The 10,902-nt window shown below is 42.6% G+C and overlaps 1 protein-coding gene across 1 annotated transcript in view; it reads right to left on the reverse strand.

Annotated features, from left to right (window-relative positions):
- Nucleotides 1–10,902, reverse strand: part of LOC124787179 (telomerase-binding protein EST1A) — a 323,132-nt gene that overhangs the window by 83,232 nt on the left and 228,998 nt on the right.

The following is a 10,902-nucleotide window of genomic DNA, read 5'->3' on the forward strand; positions in this document are numbered from 1 at the left end:
ATACTCCACAAGCTACCTTATTACGTGTGGTATGGGTACCTCTGGTACCACTACCATTTACTACTCCTCTCTTTCATTCACAAATGGATAATGATACAAACGACTCAGTGAAATTACGTATGAGCTATAATTTCTTTGATTTTTTTTTTCCAGTCTCGGTCATTTTGAGAGACACATTTAGGAGGTAGTAATATGCTGACTGACTCATCTTCGAACATACACACTACTCTGAATTTCAACAATAACTCTGTGACACACAGAAAACCTCTCTTGCAACAATTGCCAGTGGCATTTGGCAAAAGTCTCTGCAAAGCCCTTATACCTACTAAACAATCCCACAACAAAATGTGCTTCTCTTTGTTCGATTCATAGTACACGATGCTTTTCTGTTGAATCTGGACTTTCACACTTGGTTGTGAAACTTTATTGTAATTACAGACAGCAGTATATAGTATGTATATTGCAAATAAATACTTTAACTCTCACAGCTATTGTCCATAGCTTGGAAAAAATCTATCAAATAACGGGTTTGAGGTATTCAGCAAACAGTGCATGGTGAGGGCTGAGACAGTCCTGCACCTGAAGCATAGCCATCAGGAAAACATTGAAATGTAAGGAAAAGAGTGAAACAAGTACGTGGTGATTTCAGGGCTTCTCATCAACTCCTGAGAATGCATTTAACTTTTACTCTGTGGTAGAATATGCACTATAGCAAAACACACATTTTAAACAAATGCACCTGCATACAGAAACCATATCTTGTAATTTATGCAGGAACTGCCCTTCTTCTTTTTGCAAACTTTTGGTAAATGTTGTGACCTACTAGGTACTTTAAACATCAGCCATTCCTCACACCATTACTGTTTCCTGGACTTCATAAAATATATGAGGAGAACATCACCACATGTCAAACAGTTTCCACAGTTTTAATGCACACAGAGTGGTGGTCACATATTTGAAATGAAGTGGTTTAATGCAACTCATTAACAAAATAATGTAGCAAGCATAACAGACTCAGGAAAAATGAAATGTCTATAATACATTAGTGAAATGAAATAAAAGGAATATCAGAGGAGAAGGACTAATCTGATCCAGCTGAACACACTGAAAAAAAATCTATTTCGAGGTTTCATAACATCCATCCAGCCATTTCCAAAATAAGAACAGACTTCAAATTTGTAACTAGGCCATTTTCAAAACCCTTTTCTAACAGAATTACAACCAAAAGAAATTTTTCAGTAATATTCGAATGATTAACCCATAGACAGAAGCAAGTGTGCACACACAAGCTTGTGCATACACTGTGGATAAAAGAAATGATAAGTAGCAACTATACAATGCAAACATAACAGCAGGTGACCACCATCTTACATGCATGGCAGCAACAGCCAATAAAGCACACTGCATGGTACGCAATCTCTTTGTCACATTCATCCAATGACCATTATTGATGACTTGGAGACATTTATCCAAAACATGGGCTGATGCGGTACAGACTTATATACAACAAAGCGAAGTGATATTACTAGAAACTTATCCAAACACTCGTTTCAAGCCCCTAAATTTAGAGGGTGAAATTGCTGCATGTGGGATGATGGTGGGTACAGGAAGCTTCAGAACATACTGAATTCTCTAAATCACATATAAAGCTAATTTCAGTCAAATGTATTTTTCTCCATTCTGCAGTATAATGCAACAACAATCAAATATAAATCCAAAATCAGGACTGTGAATGGAGTACAACACTTGGCAATGAAAGCACATTTATTACAGACAGCAACACACAAACAGGAGAGGACTACCTTCTGGACTAAGAGTGCAGCTATTTACCGTATTTACTCGAATCTAAGCCGCACTTTTTTTCCGGTTTTTGTAAACCAAAAAACCGCCTGCGGCTTAGAATCGTGTGCAAAGTAAGCGGAAGTTCTGAAATATGTTGGTAGGTGCCGCCACAACTAACTTCTGCCGTCGAATATATGTAGCGCTACACAGGCATGCTTTGCAGGCACAAAGGTAAATTCTGGCGCCAAATTCTCTGCGTCAGCAAATAAATTTAAAAAAAAGGTGGAAGACGAGCTTTTTCCTCCGCCCCGAATTTCGACCACTGCATTTTCATACACTATTCAATGAAGTAAATACAAATTCCGTATTGTTCATCTTCGAATGTAGCAGCTTTTCAATGTACTACGAAAATCCGACTGGCAAGACTGTTTGCAATGTTTGTCAATATACGTTCTGAATTTTTTCCTACCTGTGAGAAGAGATGGTTGCTAATGGGAACGTTTATGAATTGTGAATCACATGCAGTATTCTCTTCACCATAAGAATAATACCAATATAAACATTTTGCCATGTATTCTTTCATGTTTGCTGCTATCTCATTTAAATCCTGTCTGCCTAATAAACTACGAAACTAGAGTGAGACAACAGCAAACGCGGAAGAATACACATATCATGTCATGTTTATATTCGTATTATTCTTATGCTTAATAGTGATACAGCCAGAAATGAAGCACGGCAATTGAGTAGATTTTTAAATCTAAGATGACTCTAATTTCTGTGCAGAAAGTAATGTACTAAGGAGGCACCTGCAAAGATTTTCAACAGAGAAAAATTTTCGCTAATTTCTCGTTCAGAACATCTTCTATCATACGCAGTTTATTATTTGGTTCTTGTTGATCATTATCAAAGAAAGCAGCAGTGTAAATAACAACAAATAGCAGTCTCTTGCCATTGTTTCACTAATGAGACGACTCCTCTCTTTTTTTTAAATTGTAAGTGGCACACCAAAGCAAGCCATGCCGCGAGCGGCGACAGGTCGTGAACACACATTACCAGAATGCAACAAACAATGCATGACACAGTACAGTAATACATTTTCAGCTTAGAGTGACGTAAACACCTATAACAAAGAGAATGGCACTTATTAGATCAAAGAAAAATAAGCAATCAATTCAAACCAGACGAAGCACGTGAAAAACGAAGGGTACCCGTATAAAAACGGACGGAGCGCCTGACGCATAGCAATGGCTACTTGGTAAAGCTTAACTGCTAAGCTTACGACTCGAACCAAACTACTGTATCTGTATCGTCATTCATTCGACCTAAATTGTGTCTCATATCACAATGGACTAACTTTGTTTCGATTTGGAGGTACGGCCTAAAACTTTTCTCTCCCCTTGAATTTCGAGTCTCAAATTTGAGGTGCGGCTTAGATTCAGGAAAATTTTTTTTCCTTGATTTCGAGTCTCATTTTTCAGGTGCGGCTTAGATTTGAGTGCGGCTTAGATTCGAGTAAATACGGTACGCAAAAACTGAATATTTTCACAATATGAGAACACTAAAAACAAGAAATTTCAAGATTGTTCTAGGAATGATAAATACGAAATAATAAATATTTGCTGCTCCACATTGTACAGCTCGCAGTACTCCTCCCTCTATTAAGTTCTCACTGGAGCTGACTACATCATCCAAGATCTAGATCTTGCTGATAGTCCTCTGACTGGCAGCACTGGAGGATCCTCAGTTCAGGTTGTGTTGTCACATTACCTTCAGTTTGATGAGCATGGAAGGTAACCTCCCTCATCAAAAATCCCCAATAACAGAGTGAGCCTTCAGTTTTCTGGAATCTCTTATCATCAGTCCGCTCCTCAGAACTGTGGTAACGCTTCATACGGAGGGCATGGCCAATGTCTCTATACTTTTGTCTTTCAGAAGAAGGGGTGATATACCTCGACTTCATATATGAGGCCAGACAAAGGATACAATAATGCCCAAAATAACATTTTGATAAGTTTTCGGAGTCTCCCATTTCAAGCACATGCTTAAAAATCCATACCAACTGTCAGGGGCTACATCCAATACATTGCTCTTGGTCCTTCTCCTGGGTGTCCAGAGACAGCATGTGATCCAGCTGTCTTGCTTTTTGGTCCTGGTAATGAGGTGTTCCACATAGTCATCCCAAGTATCATCTGGTTGAAATAGAAACAGTGTATTCATTTTCATATTGGTGTTGCAACCATGAAGCAGAAATAATGGTGTGAAGATTCTAGTGTCTTGGTTTGCTGTGTTATATACGAATGCTATGACAGGCGGTACTGTATTCCAATATCTCTGTTTGACATTGATGTACATCAAAAGCATACCTACTAATGTCTTATAAAAACACTCTATGTGGCCATGATTGGCAATCTTCATCCTGTGGGATGACTAAAGATCATCACACAGGTTCTCCATGCTTCAGAATGGCATCTTCCAGAAGGACCCTCGCAATGCCGGGACCCTGCAACGTTGTGACTGTGCTGCACGGAATTTGAAGCAGCAGTTTGTGTTGCTGGAAAGCAGATTTCTTATATGAGCCTAAGTAGCTTTATTCAATCAGCAAAAGCTTCGCAGTATAATTGAGCATCTAGATTGATGACTGGAACTTATATCATTGATGACAGGAGAATAACAATGTCTTCAATGGCAAATCCTGGAAATCTTTGTTACGTCTGCTTATCGGGATAGCTTCACCAATCTGAAGTTCTAATCATCCACAGCCTACGACTACTTATGATGCCTGCAAGAAATCCCATCTGAGAATAATATCATGACTCATTCTGTTAAAATGACAAATGCAAAGGGGTGTGTTTTGGTACTGATAATTATTCTTGCATCACATATTCCTCTTGGCTGGACATATTTTCCATACTTACAGCACAATTTCTTTCTTATCATGAAATACAGTCTTCTTTAGCTGGCAATAATAAGCATTTGACATTACAGAAAAGGAAGCCCCAGTCGACTAGCGCCCACACATATTAGCTGTCAAGAATGACGTCTTGGAGTCTTGGTGATCGTCTGTGGAGGATAGATTTCTTGAATTCGGCAGCTAAGGTAGTGGCTGGTATTTATGTACAGCAAAATGGAACAGCTATGACCTTCTGGGGAATAACTTTGTCCACCATTCACCAATGAGTTTCATCCTTCAGGTCAACTATAATTATCTGCAGCTGGCTGGCACAGATAGGACTGTTGTGATATTGACATCTTGCGACGTTAACAGTTGCTGAATACTTGTCTCTCATCTCTGCAGTGGCATATGACATATCAGGTTGTGTGTGTGTGTGTGTGTGTGTGTGTGTGTGTGTGTGTGTGTGTGTGTGTGTGTGTGTGTGTGTGATGGTTGCCCAACAGCAGGATCATCAGTGCCCTTACACTTATCAAAACAAACGAATGTGGAGATAAACTAAAATTGTTGTAAACTCATGCACTCGAAATGACCACATAGTCACTATCTAACATGCACTAAAACCAATTAGAAGGGAAAGTAGCCATACATGAAACTAAAATACAGAGAACACGAAACACAGATGAACTAAAAGAAAACCACAAGGAAATTGGACTGGCTTACCACTTACAAGAAACGTGGGCGAGTGTCACCCTGTTGACACATTAAAATCTTGTTAAAAATGTTCGACAATTCACAAAATTCTAAAACTTGAACCACATTTGTTTGAACATTGCTTAAAACTGAGGGCAGATCCGTCAGCACATAAAACTCAGTCCAATAAAATGTGACACACAGTGATCTGCACACCACAAGCACTACACATGGGAAGGTCCTCTCTCTGGAGTAAGAATCCACGTGTCACAACGCTGTGGCCTATGCAAAGACGAGTAGAAGGACCACGATCCATCAACGTGACTGGAAGGAAGTATGCCAAGTCCGAGTTGCGCACTTTACTACACGGAGCTTGTTGTCCTTCACTTACAGCCACTAGTGTTCCCATCGACATATGTCACTGTACCTCAACAGTGAGGTCATAGCCTGTAAGTAGGAGGGGAGGGGGGGGGGGGGGCGAGCGCACACTGAAATACCTGCAGATTATGATGACACACTTCCTTCTTGGGTTGCTCAATTCGCCCTTCAATTCCCATGTGCCCAGGTACCCAGCAGCATGACACCTCATTCCCCAGTCGTCATAGTTGAAGGAGGGTGTCCTGGATGACATTATCTGCAGGGTACAAATACTGAAAAGAGTAGAGTGTACTCAGAAAATCTAAACAGACAAGGAAAGAACACCCCATCTGCTCAAGTGCCTAGAAGATAGCAAAGGATTCTGCATAGAAGATAGTAAATTCTTGAGTCAGTCAGACCTTGAGGGCACTATCTGGAAAAACAACAGAGCAACCAACAGAGTTTCCATGCTTAGACTCATCCCTAAAGATAGCTACATAGTTGCGGTGCTCATATAAAATGTCTGTAAATATCAAATTAAAAACAGCAGCAGGTGTGCAATCTCTCCTCCACCACACTAAATCTAAAATGACACTGGACCTCTGCCGTAACCAGGGTGGCGCGCAGTTAAAACCCTGGATTTGGGGTTGTACTTGCTCCACACCGAGTGACTCCAGCACATGCCGCATGCGGATCCCAAACGACATTGTGGCTCATGGATGTTTGAAGAAAAGGCATCCCAGAGGCAGATGAGCAACAGTGCGAGTGAAGTCGAAGCTGTAAGAATCTTACATGCCTGATGCACCATGAGGAGCAGCCGCTGGATGGTAAGTGGTGGCTCCCTGGCCATAGCACAAAGGTTTGGTATGGGACTGGTCCTATAGGCACCCGTGGCCAGCCAAATCCCCTCAATGATCTTCAAATAAGAAGGCCTCACTGATCCATATATTGTGCACCCGTAGTCCAGCAGCAAATCTACGAAAGCCCTATAAAACTGGAGGAGACATACTGGCCTGCTCGCCAAGACCTATGGCTAAAGCACATTAAGAGATTCAGTACCTTCAGCTTTCAGGTCTCTCAGGTGTGGCAATCATGTCAATTTCGAGTCAAAAATGAGATCACAAACCGCACTGAGTCTCTAAAATGTAGGATGGTGTCCCCCATAAGGCAGGCAAATTAAAAATATTAGAACGATTAAAATGAATACAAACACACTTATTCACAGAAAACAAAACCTGTCTTTGCAGCCCACTCCTCTCATCTCCGCAACTGACGGCTTGCTGTTGCAAGAGGAACAGAAAAAAACAAAATCATCCACAAATAAAGAGCACTGTACAGGAATCCTTACTGCCGATGTGACACTGTTTACGGTAATGGCAAAGAGAGTAACACTTAAAACACTGCCCTGAGGGACACCATAATGACCTGACGGCATGTCAACAACTCGGGTTCGAAAAAACTGTTGAGACAGGAAAGACTGTATGAAATGAAGTTGGGGAGGTGGCTACAAAAGCTCCATTGAGGCAGTTATCAAGAATACAATGTCCCCAAGTAGTATCGTACACCTTACTGATATGGAAGAATATATTGACACAGTGATGGCTGCGTATGAGAGACTGCTGAATAACTGCCTCTAGCAAGGTCAGCTTGTCGACAGTGAACAAAAACCTCTGGAATCCACACTGAGAACGGCTAAGGAGTTGGCTGCTCTCTAACAAGCAGACCAGATGACAGTTAACCATTCACTCCATGGTCTTTCCTACACAGCTCCTGTAACTACTGGAAGATGTACGGTCCTTTCCCAGTTTTAGGAGAGTTATCAGAACTGCCTTCCTCCATCAGAACCATCTCCCTGCATGAGTTGGGGAAGTTGCCTGCCTGCCATAAGATTAAAACATAGGAGGATTTCTTTAACACCACTGGTAAATGTCGAAACATGCAGTACTGACTGGTACTGTATCACGAGGCTCCGACAATGCTGATTCGAGCTCCTAAATGGAGGAAGGAGAGTTGTAGGCCTGAGAACAGTTGGCTCTGAAATCCAACTTGCCCCTCTCAATAGTTGCACAGCAGCAACAAAATGCTGGATCCTGGCTTACATCGGCTGTAGTTTTTGCAAAACATTTGGCCAGCGTCTAAGCGATGTCTCTGGGCGTCGTTTGGAGACACCCCTGTTTCAGCCTGCTGCTATTGGTAAATAACTGTGTTTATTGGAAATCCTCCTGATGGTTTCCCAAAGTTTTGTAGAACAAGTGGAACAATTGATGGTGTCCAGGAACACTTGCTATGATTGTTTTTTGCTCCTCCTCCAAAACCCAACCCCTCGGGACATGATGGGCATTGAATTCTCCCAGAAGGAGAAATAATTGGGGGAGATGTTCTATAGGATCTGTGACAGCCTCAGAGTCTACTGCATCCAATGGAGGTAAAAACAAACCAAACTGCAAGCCTCCGGCGTGCACGAACTTCAACTGCAACTACTTGCAGGTCAGTGGCTAGGGGGAGGGCAGAGGAATTGTGTGCTTTAGTGACAAACACTGTGACCCATCTGTTGGTATAGCACACAGCCCTGCAGCACAGGGACAGACGTATCTTTAAAATGTGTTTCTTGTAAACACAAGCACAAGGGCTGTGCCTGTGCTAGGAGTTCCAGTTCCCCCACACGAGTCCTGAACCCATACAAGTTCCACTGTAGTATGAGAGTCATGTAATCAGTGTGGTTTTAATTTACTGCTATCTTTGCACCAGGGAGGTTAAGCACTTGTAGAGTGAGGGGGAGAGGAGAGGCTGCCTGGATCCTGGGTATCTAACTCCATGATGTCCTCCTCATCTGTCAAATATGCCACAATAACATCTGACGGAACCCCAGACAGCATGTGACCTGAACGTTGGGATCCTTTCCCTGCACCCTCACGTCCCACCGAGGAGAAGTGGGAAAGAGGGCATTGAGTGGCACTCTGCTTTTTGTGTGTCTTCTGGATGCTCACTGCGGAACTGTTGCAGCTGCCTGGATTGCTTTGTCCTTACTATTTCTTCCTTGGCATGGATAAGAGCAAGTACAGGTACCTGTGGATTTGGGCATGGTAGATGTCGTCTGCACTGAAGCGTCCACCTTGGGAATAGGTTTTTGCACCATGGAAGAATATGGTGTAGCAGGGTCTCATTGTCTTATATTCTTTTTTGGCTTCAACACAGAGATCTGCTTGGTCACTTCTATTTCGTGTATTTTGCGTTCTGCAGCAAAAACAAGGTAGTCTTGGCTCCAGACTGTGTGGTTCCCAGAGCAGTTGATGCAGATCCCTGGAGACGAGCAGCCAGTCCCAACGTCATGAGCCTTTTTTCCATACTTCCCACAAACAGTCTAATCTCCACAATTCATGGTTGTATGGCCAAAATGCTGGCCTTTATAGTACCGCATGGAGTTTAAGGCTGAAGAGTAAGTTGAAGGAACCGTGCCATAACATGTTCAAGCAGTGTTGGAGACTTGAAGGTGACAATGAAAGTGACAGTCTTTTCAGCTACTCCATTATTCTTTGCCTTCATTGCTCCCCATCGACTATCTCCTAGGATGCCCATTCTTGCTTCAGTTTCACTATGTCCATGGCCATGATATCTTGGCACACGACTATGCCCTTATTGGAATTGAGAGGCACGTGCATTTCATATCATATCCATCCAGTTTCTGTGATTTCTTAAGAAATTCCACCTGCTTTGATCTGTTAGTTTCGACCAACAATGAGCCATTATGCAATCGTTTTATAGGCTTTAAAGTGCCAGGGAGGCCTTCCAAATCCTTATGGATACAAAAGGGAGACACTTTGTCAAATGAACCCTACTTCCTCTTTATCGCCAGAAACACATAATAATTCACGGCTCCATGAGCCCTGCTACTTAAGTCCAAATTATTCTTATTATTAGGAGGATAGCCTCCCTCATTCTTTTGGATGAATGGATGTGAATAATCCCATGCGGAACACCCTTCCTGCTGGGAGAAGAAAAAGATGATTTCGAGGGTTCCATCTCAGTCCGACGAGCAGTTAGTGAAATAAGGGTCTACTCTGACAGAGCCCGCATACTTGAGTAAGCCTTATACAACTGAGGCGTGTCAAGTTCCCCTGATTGCCTACTAATGACTGTTCCACCTCAACAGCCATGCATCCCATTAGCACGCAGTACACCTTCAGATTGAAGTTTTTTTTTTATAGAGGATTATTCTGTCCTTGCGATTCGAGTGGTCAAGCCAAGACCCCCGTTCCGTGAAATACACAACGTTCCATCGCCGTGCCGCACAGTGGTCACTGAAGCATGCCGAGAGCATGACGGGACTGGCAGCGCTTACCACACCCCAGATCAGGAACCATGGGATCGCCAAGCCTGTATCTAGCAAATGAGTGCTGAGCCCCTGAGAGCCGTATCCAAGGTGTCCACAGAGGAAACATACTAGCCCGTTGTCCTCTTGTACTACAAATGTATATTTTTCCATGGGGCATTATACTTGGAAGACTAACTGGTTGTGTACCTGTGTCGTTCAGATGCTGGGTTGTTGTCTGACAGCTGTAGGGTAAGTCTGAGTTGGCCGAGTTCATTATTCATGTCGTGTTTGAGTGGTGGTGGACAATGGTGCTAAAGATTACTTACAATTCTTCTTCAACATTCTCTGTTACCTCCTGACATATGGGGTCAAAATTCATAGCTGTTACCTCTTGCGTATTTAGTCCCAGCTCCAGCTACTGAAGGCCCCATACTGAGCTTCTCCTTGTAGTTCTAGACCCTTTCCATGCAAAAGTATACATTTGCCTAAAATACACTATGAGATCGAAAGTATCCGGACACCTGGCTGAAAATGACTTACAAGTTTGTATCACCCACCCTCTATTGGCAATGCTGGAATTGAATATAGTGTTGGTCCACCCTTAGTCTTGATGACAGCTTCCACTCTCACAGGTATACGTTCGATCAGGTGCTGAAAGGTTTCTTGGGGAATGGCAGCCCATTCGTCATGGAGTGCTGCACTGAGGAGAGGTGTTGATGGGGTTTGTGACACCTGGAATGAAGTTCACATTCCAAAACATCCCAAAGGTGTCCTATAGGATACAGGTCAGGACTCTGTGAAGGCCAGTCCACTGCATGGATGTTATTGTCATGTAACCACTCCACCACAGGCCGTGCTGTATGAACAG

The sequence above is a fragment of the Schistocerca piceifrons genome, chromosome 1, assembly GCF_021461385.2.
Source record: "Schistocerca piceifrons isolate TAMUIC-IGC-003096 chromosome 1, iqSchPice1.1, whole genome shotgun sequence".
In the NCBI taxonomy this organism is placed as follows: domain Eukaryota; kingdom Metazoa; phylum Arthropoda; class Insecta; order Orthoptera; family Acrididae; genus Schistocerca; species Schistocerca piceifrons.